Genomic DNA, 19,214 nt, shown 5'->3' with positions numbered 1-19,214 from the left:
TAACCTCTAGCCCTGTGCTAATGGTATGGTGTAATCATACCCAGTAAAACTCCTTTTTATGTTGCACTCAGACACAAGCTAATGCTTCTTGCTGCTAATCTTAGCAAATTGCAGCATGTTTACTTGCATGTTGCACCTGCGTGAGAACCTCTCGCCAGGAGCCTGCTCGTCCTGCCATGGGTTACATGTCATATGACTGTAGCCGAAAAGCTATCACTGTCAGGGTTTTTGTACTGGGAGGGGGTGGTTGTGGGTGTTGATTCAGATGTTGGCATATCTAGCTGGAAAGTGGAGAAGGAGCAGGTGTGTGCAGGTTAAAAATAGATGGATTGTTGAATGCAATTCAAAACCTGCTGGAAAAGCAGGCTATTCCATTTTTAAACATGTTCAACAACAGGAGTTCCTTTGTGTTCCAACAAACGGCTAGATAATGTAATGGCTGATGACTATCAGCACGCCCTCCTCACAGACATGCCTATGCACCATTTGTTGTTCTGATCTTGCTAAGATGGAAGGTGTGGCAGTATCCAGTAGCAGGTGAGGAGAGACATTTGGCTGATGCCGAGGGTAGCTGAGAGTACCCAGGTTACCCCCGCCAGTTGGAAACTCTGCCTGCCTTTTGACAGCCTTCCTAATTGGAGCTGTAGATGGGACTGTGGGCGTGTTGACAGTTGTAAAGGGATCTTTAGATTTTCTGATTAGATTCAATCATGGTCTCTATGCGTTCCACTACCTTGGTGGTGTCGATAGATTTTGTTTTTTTTAAATTGTTACCGATATTGTTTCTCTCTTACTTTGTCTCTTTCAGTCTGTCCAGTGGAGCAGAATGACATTCTCACACTGCTGAGCTCTTGAAGTATTGCCTTTGGTTTTTCTAAGCGATTGATTTCACACAAACCCCCTCCCCCCTCACTCAAAGGAACCAGCATCAAGTCAAACACACAAGAGAGCTCAAAATTCACAGCAGGTCAATCGAGTTGCAAGAATTAAATGTTTGGGACGCCCACTTCTGGTTTAACTCTGATTAGCAGCACGGCTGCATTGGGGGCAGCACGGTAGCATTGTGGATAGCACAATTGCTTCACAGGCTCCAGGGTCCCAGGTTCGATTCCGGCTTGGGTCACTGTCTGTGCGGAGTCTGCACGCCCTCCCCGTGTATGCGTGAGTTTCCTCCGGGTGCTCCGGTTTCCTCCCACAGCCCAAAGATGTGCAGGTTAGGTGGATTGGCCATGATAAATTGCCCTTAGTGTCCAAAATTGCCCTTAGTGTTGGGTGGGGTTACTGGGTTATGGGGATAGGGTGGAGGTGTTGGCCTTGGGTGGGGTGCTCTTTCCAAGAGCCGGTGCAGACTCGATGGGCCGAATGGCCTCCTTCTGTAAATTCTATGTAAATTCCAGCTGATTTCTGAGCCATTGATATCAGAACCATTCCAGGTGAGGTGAGCATGGACAACAGTCAAGGCCTTCATAACTGAGCTTAGCAATCCTGAGCAAAGAAGAGGGAAAATCAGCCAGGCTCCTTGTTCGTGATTGGGTGTCTTTTGGTGAGACATTAAGCTGCCTCAGCTTAATGTCTCACCAAAAGACACCCAATCACGAACAGTTGGATGTAAACAATCTCACAGACTATTTTAAAGTGCAGGTGAGTTCCCAATGTGGTGGTCAACATCTATCCCTCAACAACATTACAGAAAATAGGATTATTTGGGTCATTATTTTGTTGGTGTCTGTGGGAGCTTACTGTGGGCAAATTGACTGTCATGCCTTCTATATCAGAGTCATGACAATACATGAAAAAAAGCATTTAATAAGCTGGAAAACACTTTGGGATGCCCTGAGGTTGTGAAAGTGAATAATAATCTTTATTAGTGTCACAAGTGTGTGATGTTCCTTGTCTAGTTCTCCAAGATGGCTAAAAGTCATAGTGTTGACAAAGAACATCAAGCTATGTATTTGAAACAAAGCTAGCTTATTTTACACTACTTCAAATGGATTGCACACTTCACTAAGTCATCGATAATAAAACAACAGTATAAAATCGATGTTACAGAAATCAATAATATCTTTTTAGTGCATCTAACAATCTATCTCAACAGGACAGCACGATGGCGCACTAGCTCGCATTGCTGCCTCCCGGCGCCGAGATCCCAGGTTCAATCCTGGCTCTGGGTCGCTGTCCGTGTGGAGTTTGCACATTCTCCCCGTGTTTGCATAGGTTTCACCCCCACAACCCAAAGATATGCAGGATAGGTGGATTGGTCACACTAAATTGCCCCTTAATTGGAAAAAAAAATGAATTGCGTACTCTAAATTTATGTAAAAATACAATCCATCTGAACCTCTCAGTATCCTTTTTCATAACCGTCTCCCAGAATACCTAGGGATGCAGCCTTTTATAAGATAACTCTGTGGTGCCATCTAGTGTTGAGATACATGAACATCATCTTGTTAACCCTTTGCACTCCTTACATTAAACATATCATTACAAAGTAGGCTTACATTAACACTGCAATGAAGGTACTGTGAAAATCCCCTCATCGCCACACAACAGCGCCTGTTCAGGTACACTCTGGGTGCAAGAATAGCTGTTCTGATTTCCTCTCTAATAAATGTGTCAAAAGTATTTGTATAGCTAATTGTGAGCCCAATTTCCTGGGCACCTTGTTCTGTTGAGGTGGCCTGAGACAGATGCAGCAAAGCTATGGTTCTCACTACAGGGACTGTGCAAGCGTTGTAAATATTTAGATATACAATGAACAATGAATCTGAAACAGATTGTATGGCGGGGCACGGTGGGCAAAGGGGTAATTGATACTTTATAACTCATTGGTTGCTGGATGAAGTGCTTCTGCACAGGATAACCCACAAGTTAAAACAAAACTCCTTCATTGCTCAGACAACTTGAAGAATGATCAGTCAGCACAGAGGTACCTGTCAGCATGCTGGTTAGACTGTGCTCAACCCAAGTCACATTTGGCTGCTTTCTCCACATATGGCTGTTAAATTCTGGGGCCTTGTCTGGCTTCTGGGCTCACTGCTCATTCTGGGGGCTGGGTTTGTCTATGCTCGTTGATCACATGCCTGCATTGTCAGTGCTTAACCAATCAGGTTGGGCATAAGTCAGCAAATTTGGGGTCATTAATGGACAGTGCTTCTCAACAGTTATGACCGAATTGGGTCAGCTGTGCTTTGCAAATGCTTTGATTGCCACTATTCAGCAATGAGTCCTATAAATACTGACACACTCCCAGGACCCCCTACAAACACTGACTCAACGCTGGGAGCCCCGTAAATACTGACACACTCCCAGGACCCCCTCCAAATACTGACTTGATTCTGGGACCTCTGTAGTTACTGATATACTCCCAGGACCCCCTACAAATACTGACCCAATCCTGGGACCCCTGTAAATGCTGACACACTCCCAGGGGCCATCTCTATAAAATGACACACTCCCAGGACCATCTCTAAATAATGTCATACTCCCAGGGACCATCTCTAAATAATGATACACTCCCAGGGACCATCTGCAAATACTGACACACTCTTGGGGACCATCTGTAAACACTGACTTACCCCGAGGGTCTAGCTGTAAATATTGACACACTCCCAGGGACCACCTCTAAATAATGGCACACTCCCAGGGTTCACCTGTAAATACTGATACACTCCTGGGGACCATCTGTAAATAATGGAGGGGGATTCAGCACACTTTTAAAAAATATATATATTTTTATTAAGAATTTTTCAATAACTATTTTCCACCTGACAAACAACCCCCCCCCCCCCCACCCCCGTAACAAAGAAAAGAAAAAGAACTCACGTGGCAAGACACGAACATGGCAAGTCAAAAAATACAGAACTTTGTACATTTGATTCTTCCCGTACATGTCAGTTTCCGGATCGTTCATGTGCTTTCTTGCTCACATGCCCCCCAAAGGAACCCCCCTTCCCGCCCCCCCCAAACCTCCCCTCCCAACCCCCCCCCCACCCCACCCACACGAACGATGTCCCCCCCCTCCCCAGGTTGCTGTTGCTGCTGTCCGACCTTCATCTAATGCTCCGCGAGATGGTCTAGGATGGTTGCCACCGCCTGTAGAACCCCTGCGCAGACCCTCTCAAGGCGAACCTTATCCTTTCCAACTTGATAAACCCAGCCATATCATTTATCCAGGCCTCCACGCTGGGGGGCTTCGCCTCCTTCCACATTAGCAAGATCCTTCGCCGGGGTACTAGGGACGCAAAGGCCAGAATGCCGGCCTCTTTTGCCTCCTGCACTCCCGGCTCATCCACTACTCCAAATAGTGCTAGCCCCCAGCGAGGCTTGACCCGGACTTTCACCACCTTAGATACTGTTCCCGCAACTCCCCTCCAGAACCCCTCCAGTACCGGGCATGACCAAAACATATGGACATGGTTCGCCGGACTTCCTGAGCACCTCCCACATCTGTCCTCCACCCCAAAGAACCTACTCAGCCTTGCCCCCGTCATATGCGCTCTATGAACCACCTTAAATTGTATCAGGCGAAGCCTGGCACACGAGGAAGAGGAATTAACCCTACTTAGGGCATCAGCCCATAGCCCCTCCTCAATCTCCTCCCCCAACTCCTCCTCCCATTTACCCTTCAGCTCCTCTACCAAAGCCTCCCCCTCTTCTTTCATCTCCTGGTATATTGCCGACACCTTGCCCTCCCCGACCCATACGCCCGAGATCACCCTATCTTGAATCCCCTGTGCCGGGAGTAGCGGAAATTCCCTCACCTGCCGCCTCACAAACGCCCTCACTTGCATGAACCTGAAAGCGTTTCCTGGGGGTAGCCCAAACTTCTCCTCCAGCGCCCCTAAGCTCGCAAACGTCCCGTCAATGAACAGGTCCCCCATTCTTCTAATCCCTGCTCGATGCCAGCTCTGAAATCCCCCGTCCATCCTTCCTGGGACAAACCGATGGTTGTCTCTGATCGGGAACCACACCGAGGCTCCCGTCGCACCCCTGTGCCGTCTCCACTGCCCCCAGATCTTTAGCGTTGCCGCCACCACGGGGCTCGTGGTGTACCTTGTCGGCGAGCGCGGCAGCGCCCCCAGGCTTGTTCCTTTGCAGGACGCCATCTCCAACCTCTTCCACGCCACCCCCTCTCCCTCCATCACCCACTTATGGATCATTGCCACGTTGGCTGCCCAATAATAACCACCCAGATTCGGCAATGCCAACCCTCCTCTATCGCTGCTACGCTCCAAGAACCCCCTCCTTACCCGCGGGGTCTTGCTCGCCCACACAAATCCCGTAATGCTCCTGCTACCCTCTTTCAAAAGGCCTTAGTGATCACAATTGGGAGGCATTGGAATACAAAAAGAAATCTCGGGAGGACCACCATTTTAACCGACTGTACCCTACCCGCCAGCGAGAGTGGCAACATGTCCCACCTTTTAAAATTCTCCTCCATCTGTTCCACCAACCGCGTCAAATTAAGTTTGTGCAGTGCCCCCCAGCTCCTAGCTACCTGAATCCCCAAGTATCGAAAGCTCCTCTCCGTCCTCCTCAATGGTAGGTCGTCTATCCCTCTTCCCTGGTCCCCCGGATGCACCACAAAGATCTCACTCTTTCCCACATTGAGCTTATAGCCCGAAAAGTCTCCAAACTCCCGTAGCATCTGCATTACCTCAAACATCCCCTCCACTGGATCCGTCACATACAGCAACAGGTCGTCTGCGTACAGCGACACTCGATGTTCCTCTCCCCCTCGAACCACCCCCTTCCATTTCCCCGACTCCGTTAACGCCATGGCCAAAGGTTCAATTGCTAATGCGAACAGCAGAGGGGACAGGGGGCACCCCTGCCTCGTCCCTCGATACAGCCGGAAATACTCCGACCTCCGCCGGTTCGTGACCACACTCGCCACCGGGGCTTTATACAGGAGCTTAACCCAACTAATAAACCCTCCCCCGAACCCAAACCTCCTCAACACTTCCCAGAGATACTCCTACTCTACCCAATCGAAGGCCTTCTCCGCGTCCATGGCTGTCATTATCTCCGCTTCTCTCTCCACCGATGGCATCATTATCACATTTAGGAGCCTTCGCACATTAGTATTTAACTGCCTGCCCTTTACAAATCCCGTCTGGTCCTCGTGAATCACCCACTGGACACAGTCCTCAATCCTCATGGCCAACATTCTTGCCAGCAACTTAGCATCTACATTAAGGAGCGAGATCGGTCTGTCTGACCCACATTGCAGTGGGTCCTTATCCCGCTTCAAGATCAAAGAGATCGTCGCCTCCGACATTGTCGGGGGCAGGGTTCCCCCCCCCTCCCTTGATTCATTGAAGGTCCTTACCAGCAACGAGGCTAACAGGTCTACATGCTTCCTGTAGAACTCCACCGGGAACCCATCCGGCCCCGGGGCCTTACCTGCCTGCATGCTCCCCAGTCCTTTAACCAGCTCCTCCACCCCAATTGGCGCCCCCAGACCAGCCACCTCCTGCTCCTCCACCCTTGGGAACCTCAACTGATCCAAGAATCACCGCATCCCCTCTTTTCCCCCTGGGGGCTAGGACCTATACAGTTCCTCGTAAAAGGCCTTAAAAGCCTCATTCACTTTCCCTGCACTCCGCACCGTAGTTCCCCTGCCATCTTTGACTCCGCCTATTTCCCTCGCTGCCATCCTCTTACGGAGCTGGTGTGCCAGCATCCGGCTCGCCTTCTCCCCATATTCATATATCGCCCCTGTGCCTTCCTCCACTGTGCCTCTGCCTTCCCTGTGGTCAACAGGTCAAACTCCGTCTGGAGACTTTGTCTCTCCCTGAGTAGTCCCTCATCTGGAGCCTCTGCATATCTCCTGTCCACCCTTAAAATCTCCCCCACTAACCTCTCCCTTTCCCTGCCCTCTCTCTTCACCCTGTGAGCCCTGATGGAGATGAACTCTCCCCTGACCACCGCCTTCAGCGCCTCCCATACTTCTCCCACCTGCCCCTCCCCGTTGTCGTTAGCCTCCAGATACCTTTCAATACAACCCCGCACCCTCCCGCACACTTCCTCGTCTGCCAGCAGTCCCACATCCAACATCCACAACGGGCGTTGGTCCCTCTCCTCCCCCAGCTCCAGCTCCACCCAGTGCGGGGCATGGTCTGAAATGGCTATGGCCGAATACTCCCTTCCCTCCACTTTCGCGATCAATGCCCTGCCCAGAACAAAAACATCTATCCGGGAGTAGGCCTTATGCACGTGGGAGAAAAAAGAAAATTCTCTGGCCAAAGGCCTGGCAAATCTCCACGGATCTATTCCCCCCCATCTGATCCATAAACCCCCTAAGCACCTTGGCTGCAGCCGGCCTCCTCCCCGTCCTAGATCTGGAACGATCTATTGCTGGGTCCAGCACCGTGTTAAAATCCCCACCCATCATCAAACTCCCTACCTCCAGGTCCGGAATACGCCCCAACATCCGTTTCATGAATCTAGGATCGTCCCAGTTTGGGGCATATACATTCACCAGTACCACCTCCGTCCCCTGCAACCTACCGCTCACCATCACGTATTGGCCTCCCTTGTCCGCTACTATGTTCTTGGCCTCAAACGACACCCCTTTCCCACCAGTATTGCCACCCCTCTATTCTTCGGATCCAGCCCCGAATGGAACACCTGTCCTACCCACCCCTTCCTTAACCTGACCTGATCTGCCACCTTCAGATGTGTCTCCTGAAGCATGGCCACGTCTGCCTTCAGTCCCTTTAGGTGCGCAAACACTCGGGCCCTCTTAACCGGCCCATTTAGGCCTCTCACATTCCACGTAATCAGCCGGATTGGGGGGGGTTACCACCCCCCCCACCACCCCGCGCGCCGACTAGCCATCTCCTATCTTAGGCCAGTCCCGTGCTCGTGCCTCCCGCACCCTCCAGTCCCCCAGGCGGGGAACCCCCGCCCCGACCACCCCTTCCATTTTCAGTTCCCCCTCGGACAGTGCAGCAGCAACCCTAGAATCCCCTCCCCCCTCCCCCCCCCCCCCCCCCTTCGATCCACATCTAGCTCTTTTGCTCCCCCCATATTACTTCCGTGAGTCAGCTGACTACTGCTGACCTCGGCTTCCCCGCCTTCCTGTTGATCTCCCCCGTGTGGGAGTCACTCCTCCTCCTTACCTTCCTCCATACCCCCCCCCCCCCCTTGGCGTGGGAAAAAGCCTGCGCTTTCCTGAACCAGCCCCGCCCCCTGTGGCGCAGCTCCTGTTGCGGCCATCATCCCAGTTCCCTCATCCCGGAGTCTCACCTCCTTCCAGCACCGACGCCCACATTCCCCATCATCATCATTTTGTCTACAGAAAAGAAAAAAGGAAATTTTAGGAATTTTAACCAGAACTCTACCCACATCCCCATCCATCATCCCACCCACAAAATATTCTTTACCCATATTTACAACCCCATATACAACCACATCCCCTCAGTTCGAGTCCAGTTTTTCCGTCTGTATAAAGGTCCAAGCCTCTTCTGGCGTTTCAAAATAATGGTGTCGGTCCTGATAAGTGACCCACAGTCGCGCAGGCTGCAGCATGCCGAACCTGACTCTTTTTCTATGCAGTACCGCCTTGGCCTGGTTGAAGCCAGCTCTCCTCTTTGCCACCTCCGCACTCCAATCCTGGTATACACGGATCACCGCGTTCTCCCATCTGCTGCTCCGCACCTTCTTGGCCCACCTCAGCACACTTTCTTTGTCCGCGAAGCGATGGAACCTTGCCACTATCGCCCTTGGCGGCTCATCTGCCTTGGGTCTCCTCGCCAGGACCCGGTGAGCCCCTTCCAGCTCCAGGGGGGTCGGAGAGGCCTCCGCACCCATCAGCGAATGGAGCATCGTACTCACGTACGCCCCGGCATCAGCTCCCTCCACTCCTTCGGGAAGACCCAGAATCCGAAGGTTCTTCCTCCTCGACCTGTTCTCCAGGACCTCAATTCTCTCGGCCCACCTCCTGTGCACCGCCTCGTGCGCCTCCATTTTTACCGCCAGGCCCAGGATCTCGTCCTTGTTGGTATTCACTTCATCATTCACCTCACGAAGCTCCACCGCCTGGGTCTTCTGGGTCTCCTTCAGCCCCTCGATCGCCAACAGCATCGGCGCCAGCACCTCCTTTTTCAGATCCTCCACACATCTCTTGAGGAACTCCTGCTAGTCTAGCCCCCACGCTGCTTGCACTCCGCCCTCCGCCATCTTGCCTTCTTCCCCTCGTTTTGGTCTCTGCTCCAGGGCCTCTTTCCTCGTCGTTCCACCACTGATCCCTGCCATATATTGTAGGGGGGGACCTCACTGCACCTTCCCACACGGGATTAATCCGAAGAAAGCTCCGTTGGGGCTCCTCTGGAGAGCCCGAAAGTCTGTTGTCGCGGGAGCTGCCGAAACGCGCGGCTTAGCTCCGCATCGCCGCAACCGGAAGTCTTCAGCACACTGTTGACCATTGAGAGAGTTCCTTGAACAATGATTTGTATTTATTTGAGCCTTTAATAAAATGTCCCAAGGCAGTTAAGTGGAAATGTATTGTTGTATTTCTCTGTGGACCTAATACAATCTTGGCAATCTCACACAGGATTGGTAAACTAAATGTAGGTTTGGTTTATTTGAAGATGTAGAACAGGATTGCTCAGGAGACAGATTTACTGTAAAAATTCATCAACTACTATTAACTGTGCTGCTGTAACTCCTCCAAACCACATGCTGCTAGCTAAATTGAAAGCTACTCTGAACAATGTCTGTTGATCACATGGTTTACATCTGAACATCCTGCTCTTTGGCATAATCTCTCTTAAAGCAATGTTACAACAATTATTAATCAAAGAATTGACGCTGAGCCACATAAGCACTTATTAAGACAGGTGACCACAAGCTTGGTCAAAGAGTTAGGTTTTAAAGAGCATTTTCACACAGGGGAGGGGGTTTAGAGAAGGAATTCCAGAGTTGAAGGCATTGTTGCTAATGTTGAGTGATGAAAATCAGGGATGTAACATTCATCCACGTGAATCATATAGAACTGAGAGATTGTCATTAGACCCCCTAGTCCTCGTATCTGAACATAATGACAAGTGACAAAGCTTACATAAGTAATTGGAGAACATTGGGCCATTTCCCCCACAAGTCTGCTTTGCATCAATAAGATAATGGCTCATTTGATGTGGCCCCAATTCCACTTACCTGTCTGTCCCCCATAACGCTTGACCTCCCCCTTGTCAATTAAAAATCTCTCCAACTCCGCTTTGAATAGGTGATAAGACCATAAGACATAGGAGCGGAAGTAAGGCCATTCGGCCCATCGAGTCCACTTCACCATTCACTCATGGCTGGTTTCAACTCCATTTACCCCCCCTCTCTCCATAGCCCTTAATTCCGCGAGTAATCAAGAATTTATCAACTGTCTTAAAGACACTCAACGTCCCGGCCTCCACCGCCCTCTGTGGCAATGAATTCCACAGACCCACCACTCTCTGGCTGAAGAAATTTCTCCTCATCTCTGTTCTAAAGTGACTCCCTTTTATTCTAAGGCTGTGCCCCCGGGTCCTAGTCTCCCCTGCTAATGGAAACAACTTCCCTACATCCACCCTATCTAAGCCATTCATTATCTTGTAAGTTTCTATTAGATCTCCCCTCAACCTCCTAAACACCAATGAATATAATCCCAGGATCCTCAGACGTTCATCGTATGTTAGGCCTACCATTCCTGGGATCATCCGTGTGAATCTCCGCTGGACCCGCTCCAGTGCCAGTATGTCCTTCCTGAGGTGTGGGGCCCAAAATTGCTCACAGTATTCTAAATGGGGCCTAACTAATGCTTTATAAAGCTTCAGAAGTACATCCCTGCTTTTATATTCCAAGCCTCTTGAGATGAATGACAACATTGCATTTGCTTTCTTAATTACGGACTCAACCTGCATGTTTACCTTTAGAGAATCCTGGACTAGGACTCCCAAGTCCCTTTGCACTTCAGCATTATGAATTTTGTCACCGTTTAGAAAATAGTCCATGCCTCTATTCTTTTTTCCAAAGTGCAAGACCTCACACTTGCCCACGTTGAATTTCATCAGCCATTTCTTGGACCACTCTCCTAAACTGTCTAAATCTTTCTGCAGCCTCCCCACCTCCTCCATACTACCTGCCCCTCCACCTATCTTTGTATCATCGGCAAACTTAGCCAGAATGCCCTCAGTCCCGTCATCTAGATCGTTAATATATAAAGAGAACAGCTGTGGCCCCAACACTGAACCCTGCGGGACACCACTCGTCACCGGTTGCCATTCCGAAAAAGAACCTTTTATCCCAACTCTCTGCCTTCTGCCTGACAGCCAATCGTCAATCCATGTTAGTACCTTGCCTCGAATACCATGGGCCCTTATTTTACTCAGCAGTCTCCCGTGAGGCACCTTATCAAAGGCCTTTTGGAAGTCAAGATAGATAACATCCATTGGCTCTCCTTGGTCTAACCTATTTGTTATCTCTTCAAAGAACTCTTAACAGGTTTGTCAGGCACGACCTCCCATTACTAAATCCATGCTGACTTGTCCTAATCTGACCCTGCACTTCCAAGAACTTAGAAATCTCATCCTTAACAATGGATTCTAGAATCTTGCCAACAACCGAGGTTAGGCTAATTGGCCTATAATTTTCCATCTTTTTCCTTGTTCCCTTCTTGAACAGGGGGGTTACAACAGCGATTTTCCAATCCTCTGGGACTTTCCCTGACTCCAGTGACTTTTGAAAGATCATAACTAACGCCTCCACTATTTCTTCAGCTATCTCCTTTAAAACTATAGGATGTAGTCCATCTGGGCCCGGAGATTTATCAATTTTTAGACCTCTTAGTTTCTCTAGCACTTTCTCCTTTGTGATGGCTACCATATTCAACTCTGCCCCCTGACTCTCCGGAATTGTTGGGATATTACTCATGTCTTCTACTGTGAAGACTGACGCAAAGGACTTATTTAGTTCCTCAGCTATTTCCTTGTCTCCCATCACAAAATTACCAGCGTCATTTTGGAGCGGCCCAATGTCAACTTTTGCCTCCCGTTTGTTTTTAATGTATTTAAAGAAACTTTTACTATCATTCCTAATGTTACTGGCTAGCCTACCTTCATATTTGATCCTCTCTTTCCTTATTTCTCTCTTTGTTATCCTCTGTTTGTTTTTGTAGCCTTCCCAATCTTCTGACTTCCCACTACTCTTTGCCACATTATAGGCTTTCTCTTTTGCTTTGATGCATTCCCTAACTTCCTTTGTCAGCCATGGCTGCCTAATCCCCCCTCTGATAACCTTTCTTTTCTTTGGGATGAACCTCTGTACTGTGTCCTCAATTACTCCCAGAAACTCCTGCCATTGCTGTTCTACTGTCTTTCCCACTAGGCTCTGCTCCCAGTCGATTTTCGTCAGTTCCTCCCTCATGCCCCTGTAGTTACCTTTATTTAACTGTAACACCTTTACATCTGATTCTACCTTCTTTCTTTCAAATTGGAGATTGAATTCTACCATATTATGATCACTGCCTCCTAAGTGCTCCCTTACTTTAAGATCTTTAGCCTAGCTACTCACTGGGGGAGAGTATTCAGAACATAACACCCCCAAGAGAAAAATCCCTCTTCATCTCCACCTTAAATGTGAGACTCTTTAGTTTGAAACTGTGCCCCTTAGTTCTAGCTTCCCCCCGTGAGATGAAACATACTCTCAGCAATAACCCTGTCGAGCCCCCTCAGAATCTTAATCTTCAAATAGCATCAATGAAAATACATTTCTGTGCTGCTTGTTTGTCAATTTTCAGTGTTCTAATGTCAGTGTTTTTTTAATTGCAGTTCCATAGTCAGCAGGATATGACTTGCTGTGAACATGTGATGGCATATTATCTCCGCATCCATCCTAGCAGTGATCATACTGATGATCAAACTAGAGCATCAAAAGTGTTCATGAAACTTAGAAATACTCAGCATATCTAACTGGAATGTTAATGGTTTTTTTTAATAAACATTTTATTGAGGTATTTCTTGGTATAACAACACAATAAACAATGTACATATAACTATAAACATAGTGCAAAAGCCGTCTCCCTCCCTTACAGGTCCCACCTTTATTAATCTCCTACTCTAAGCTAAACGACCCCCCCCCCCCCCCCGCTTTCTACTGACGATTAATTTTCCGTGAAGAAGTCGGCGAACGGTTGCCACCTCCGGGCGAACCCGAACAGTGACCCTCTCAAGGCGAACTTGATTTTCTCCAAACAGGGAAAGCTAGCCATGTCCGATAACCAGGTCTCCGACTTCGGGGGCTTTGAGTCCCTCCAAGCTAATAGTATCAGTCTCCGGGCTACCAGGGAAGCAAAGGCCAGAACGTCTGCCACTTTCTCCTGGATTCCCGGGTCTAACAACAGCCCGAAAATCAACTTTTGGACTCAGCGCCACCCTTGTTTTTAACACCATGGACATCTGCAAACCCCTGCCAAAATCCCCTAAGCTTTGGACATGCCCAGAACATGTGGACATGGTTCGCCGGTCCTCCCGTACATTCTGCACACCTGTCTTCCACCCCAAAGAATCTGCTCATCCGGGCCACTGACATGTGAGCCCGGTGAACCACCTTAAATTGTATCGGGCTGAGCCTGGCACATGTTGTGGACGCGTTGACTCTACTCAACACGTCTGCCCATAGATCATCCTCTATCTCTCCTCCTAACTCCTCCTCCCACTTGCGCTTCAGCTCCTCGGTCTGCGTCTCCTCTGACCCCATAAGTTCCTTGTAAATGTCCGAGACGCTCCCTTCTCCTACCCACCCTCTGGAAACTACCGTGTCCTGAATCCCCCTTAGCGGTAGGAGCGGGAAGGTTGACACCTGTTTACATAGGAACTCCCGCACCTGCAGATACCTGAATTTGTTTCCCCTTGCCAACCCAAACTTCTCCTCCAGCACCCTCATACTTGGAAAGTTCCCCTTGAAAACATCTCCCCCATCCTCTCAATCCCTGCTCTCTGTCATATCCGGAACCCCCCAACCATACTTCCCAGGGCAAACCGGTGATCATTACAGATTGGAGATCAGACCGATGCTCCCTCTGCTCCCACATGCCCCCAGACTCTCAGGGCTGCCACCACCACGGGGTTGGTGGAGTACCGTGCCGGCGGGAACGGCAGAGGCGCAGTTACCAACGCCCCCAAACTGGTGCCCTTACATGAAGCCGCCTCCATCGGCACCCATGCCGACCCCTCCCCCCACCACCCACTTCTTGATCATGGCTATATTCGCCGGCCAGTAATAGTAACTAAAATTTGGCAGCGCCAGCCCGCCCTCTACCCGACTTGGCTCAAGCATTACCTTCCTTAACCGCGGGGTCTTACCCGCCCAAACAAAGCCAGAGATCACTTTGTTGACCCGTTTAAAAAAGGACCGTGGAATAATGATGTGGAGACATTGAAACACTAACAGGAATCTCGGGAGGACCGTCATCTTCTCTGTCTGCACCCTCCCAGCTAATGCCAACGGGAGCGCGTCCCATCTCCGAAAATCGTCCTTAATTTGGTCTACTAGCCGGGCCAGATTTAATTTATGCAGCCGGTCCTATTCCCGCACCACTTGAATGCCTAGGCACCTAAAGCTTCCCCCTACTAATCTAAACGACAGCTCCCCCAATCGCCTCTCCTGTCCCCTCGCCTGGACCGCAAACATCTCACTTTTCCCTATATTTAGCTTATGTGAGAGTATCTTTAAGAAATGGGTGTTTATAAATGGGTGTGCATATAAATATCTGTAGTGAGAGTACCTTGAAGAAATGGGTGTTTACTACTGCAGTGATGTCAGAGAGTGGGGTGAGCTGGGCTGTCTTGTCAGCTTTTTACTTTCATTTTAGGCTGTTTTCTGTAGGGTGTGTTTTAATTTTGTTTTCCGTGTTGGAGCTGAAGCCAGACAGAGCAGGTGTACTGTTGATCTCTCTGCCATGAAAAGACTATCTCTTGACCATTTGGTGAATTCAGAATTATAAATGTTCTCAGTAGTGAATGTAAACCTAATGTGCTTCTGGTAAAAAGTGTTTTAAGTCTTCTGAATGTTAAAAGGAAAGCTTAAAGGATTACTTAGTGTTGTATTCTTTGGTGGTTGTATTTGAATTGACGGTTGCTAAGATGTCCACTGTATGTTTTAAAAAGGTTAACTTGAGCTCATAGAATAAACATTGGTTTGCTTTAAAAAATACTTTTCCATTTCTGCTGAACCACATCTGTAGAGTGGGCCATGTGCTCCCCATACCACAATCTATTAAAAGTTGTGGGTCAGGTGAACTTCATGATACACTTTGGGGTTCTCTAAACCCTGGCTCATAACAGTGTATACCCCGAAAACCAGCCAAATCCCCCTGGAATCCTCATGATTTCTTCCATTCCCTCCAATGGGTCCGATACATACAGAAACAGGTCGGCTGCATAGAGCTAGACTCTGTGCTCCACCCCTCCCCGGACCAGCCCCTTCCAGCCCCTTGAGGCTCTCAGAGCAATTGCCAACGGTTCTATAGCTAGCGCGAACAACAATGGGGAGAGGGGGCATCCCCGTCTCGTCCCCCGGTGCAGTCTAAAATAGTCCAATGTTGTCCTATTCGTCCGTACACTTGCCACAGGAGCCTGATACAGCAACCTGACCCAGTTTATAAAGCCCCGCCCAAATCCAAACCGTCCCAGTACCTCCCACAGATAATCCCATTCTACCTGATCAAAATCCTTTTCTGCATCCATTGCGATCACTACCTCCACCTCTCTACCTTCCGGGGGCAACATGATCACACTTAACAACCGTCTTCCATTGGCCTCCAACTGCCTACCCTTAACAAACCCCGTCTGGTCCTCCCCAATAACGTCCGGAACACAATCCTCAATCCGGGAAGACAAAACTTTGGCCAGCAGTTTGGCGTCCACATTCAACAGGGATATTGGCCTGTAGAACCCACACAGCTCCGGGTTCTTGTTCCACTTCAGAATCAGCGAAATTGTGGCCTGTGACACCGTCGGGGCAGCCCCCCTCTTTCCCTTGCCTCATTGAACATCCTCATCAACACCGGCCCCAAAAACCCAGAGAACATTTTATAAAACTCCACTGGTTGTCGTCCGGCCCCGGGGCTTTTCCCGCCTGCATGGCCTGAATTCAGACCCTCCGCTATCTCTTCCAACCCGATCGGGGCACCCAGCCCTTCTACCAGCTCCCCGTCCACCTTTGGGAAATTCAGCCCCCCCAAGAAGTGCCTCATCCCCTCAGGACCCGTAGGGGGTTCTGACCTATACAACCTACTGTAGAAATCCCGAAACGCCTTATTCACCCCTGCTGAATCTCCAACCAGGTTCCCATCTCCGTCACTTACTTTCCCTATCTCCCTGGCTGCCTCCCTCTTTCTAAGCTGCTGTGCAAGCATTCTGCTGGCCTTCTCTCCATACTCTCCCTCGCCTTTCTCAGCTGCCTAACTCTGCCTGTAGCCTCCGTCATTCCCTTAAAAGTCCTGCCTCTGGGGTCTCCGCATACCTCCTATCGATCTGTAGTGTCTCCTTAACCAGTCGGTCCGTCTCTGCTCTGTCCACCTTCTCCCCATGGGCCCGTATCGAGATCAGCTCCCCTCTGACCACCGCCTTCAGTGCTTCCCAGACCATCGCTACTGAAATTCCCCCCGTGTCGTTGACCTGCAGGTAGCTTTGAATACATTTCCTCAGCCGCTCGCACACCCCTTCGTCAGCCAAAAGTCCCACATCTAACCTCCAGAGCGGGTGCTGGTTACTGTCTTTACTAACTTGCAGGTCAACCCAGTGCGGAGCATGGTCTGAGATTGTGATCGCCGAGTACCCCGTGTCCACCACCCCTGCCAGTAAGGCCCTGCTCAAAATGAAGAAATCGATCCGGGAGTACACTTTATGCACGTGTGTGTAGAAGGAGACCTCAGCTGCCCAAATCTCCATGGATCTCCCCCCCCCCCCCCCATCTGCTTCATGAACCCTTTTAGTTCCTTTGCCATTGCTGGCACCCTACCCGTTTTCGAGCTTGACCGGTCCAAGCCAGGGTCAATAACTGTGTTGAAGCCCCTCCCATGACCAACCTGTGTGAGTCCAGGTCCGGTACCTTCCCCAGCATCCTCTTTATAAACTCCACATCATCCCAATTTGGCGCATTCACATTTACTAATACCACCTGCACCCCCTCCAGTTTCCCACTGACCATAATGTACCGGCCTCCCACATCCGAAACTATTCTACCCGCCTCAAACACCACCCCCTTATTGATCAGGATCGCGACCCCTCTAGTCTTTGAACCCAGTCCCGAGTGAAAGACCTGACTGACCCAGCCTTTCCTCAATCTAATCTGGTCAGTTACTCTAAGGTGCGTCTGCTGCAACATTACCACGTCCGCCTTCAGTCCCCTAAGATGCGTGAACACATGTGCCCTCTTGACCAGCCCATTTAACCCTCGAACGTTCCAGGTGATCAGCCTAGTTGGGGGGGGGGCTCATTGCCCCCCCACCTTCGCCGATCAGCCATCCCCTTTTTTGGGCCCGACTCCAGCCCATGCTACGCACCCCCACCGGCCCACCCCCAGGCAGTCTCCGCCCCAACCTCCTCTCTGTCCCTTGGCCCAAGTCCCTCCTCGTCAGCAGAACATTTTACCCCCCCCCCCCCCCCCCCCCCCCCCCCGGTAACAACACTCTGTAACCCAACCTCTTTGATCAACCGAATACATGCACAACCCCCACTGCGTTTCCGTGAGCTAGCCCGCCCAGCTAGCTTGGTGGCCCCCATCCCTGGCGCCGGATAGTTTCCCACCTATTGTCCCCGCCCCGCTCATACAAACATACTCCAACATCAAACAATCCCCACACAATTGCCTGACAGAAAAACACCAAGATCTAAACAAGCACACCTCCATCCCTCAACAGTGCAAAAGAAAACCTGAACTCACTCAGCTCTGCCACTTGTCCCAAATCAGTACAGAAGGCAATACAAACGGGCCGGATACAACAGTCCGAATTTCACCTTTTTCTTAAAAAGGATCGACCTAATCTGGTTGAAGCCTGCTCTTCTCCTGGCCACCTCCATACTCAGGTCTTGGTAGACCCGCAAGATACTATTGTCCCACTTACAGCTCCGTGTCTGCTTGGCCCACTGTAGAATGCGTTCCTTATCCAAGTACCTGTGGAATCTCACCACCATTGCCCTCGGGGGGGGGGTCTCCCATTCGCAGCTTCCTCGCGAGTGCTCTGTGAGCCCTGTCCACCTCCAAGGGCTGGGAGAATGCCCCATTCCCCCAGCAGCTTCTCAAACATGTCTGCGATGTATGCCCCAGCGTCCGCTCCTTCGGACCCCTCCAGGAGCCCGACAATTCTCAAGTTCTGCCGGTGTGACCTCTTCTCGAGGTCCTCCACCTTCTGCAGGAGCTTGTTCTGCTGGTCTCTCAACATTCCCACCTGCAGCTCCACCACAGTTTGATGTTCCTCCTGCTCAGCCAGCGCCTTCTCCACCTTCTGGATCGCCCGATCTTGGGATCCAATCTAAGCTCCAGCCGCTCGCTCAACTCTTTTATCAGGTCCAAGAAGTCCCGTTTCTGCTTATCAAAGCCTTCCTGAATAACTTGCATCAGCTGCTCTGTTGACCGCTAGCTCGACAAGCCAGAGGTCTGGCCCTGCGCCATGCTGTCTCCCGCTGCAGCTTCTGCCCAAGCCTTCTCTGTCTTTCTGTTTCTGCCTTTACGAGCATGTCTACTCCTTCTCTCCATGCTCCGATGTGGGAATTCAGTACACAATTGCCTCTGTCATCAGTTTTACAATTCAAGTCCAGTAGAAAATCGGGGCAAAAGGTCCAAACGTCCGACCCGAGCGGGAGCCACCAAATGTGCGACTTACTCCTTCATAGCCGCCACCGGAAGTCCGGAATATTAATGTTTTAAGTTGAATTGTTCATCAGCATTGGGCCAGCAACTAAAATGTGAACCTATTCTCACTGTGCACAGATGCCGATTGACCTGTTGTGACCTCCAACTGCCTCTGCGCTTTTTGTGTTCTCATATTTGTGTGTTAATCTGCACATAAAATCCTGAATTTCTTACATATTATCCCAATTTCTGTATGCAGTGCATTCAATGGAATGTCACACCACACAAGGATTTGAACACAAGGATGAAAATTTTAAATGTAACGTAATGTTCGACCAGAACATGGGTGCTGGGACTTGGTGCAAGTCTGGATATGAACAGCAGTG

The 19,214-nt window shown here is 50.0% G+C and overlaps 1 protein-coding gene across 1 annotated transcript in view; it reads left to right on the top strand.

Annotated features, from left to right (window-relative positions):
- Nucleotides 1-19,214, top strand: part of rad51b (RAD51 paralog B) — an 868,394-nt gene that overhangs the window by 232,867 nt on the left and 616,313 nt on the right.

This window comes from Scyliorhinus torazame, chromosome 2, assembly GCF_047496885.1.
Source record: "Scyliorhinus torazame isolate Kashiwa2021f chromosome 2, sScyTor2.1, whole genome shotgun sequence".
Lineage (NCBI taxonomy): Eukaryota > Metazoa > Chordata > Chondrichthyes > Carcharhiniformes > Scyliorhinidae > Scyliorhinus > Scyliorhinus torazame.
This window is presented reverse-complemented; position numbering and strand designations above follow the sequence as displayed.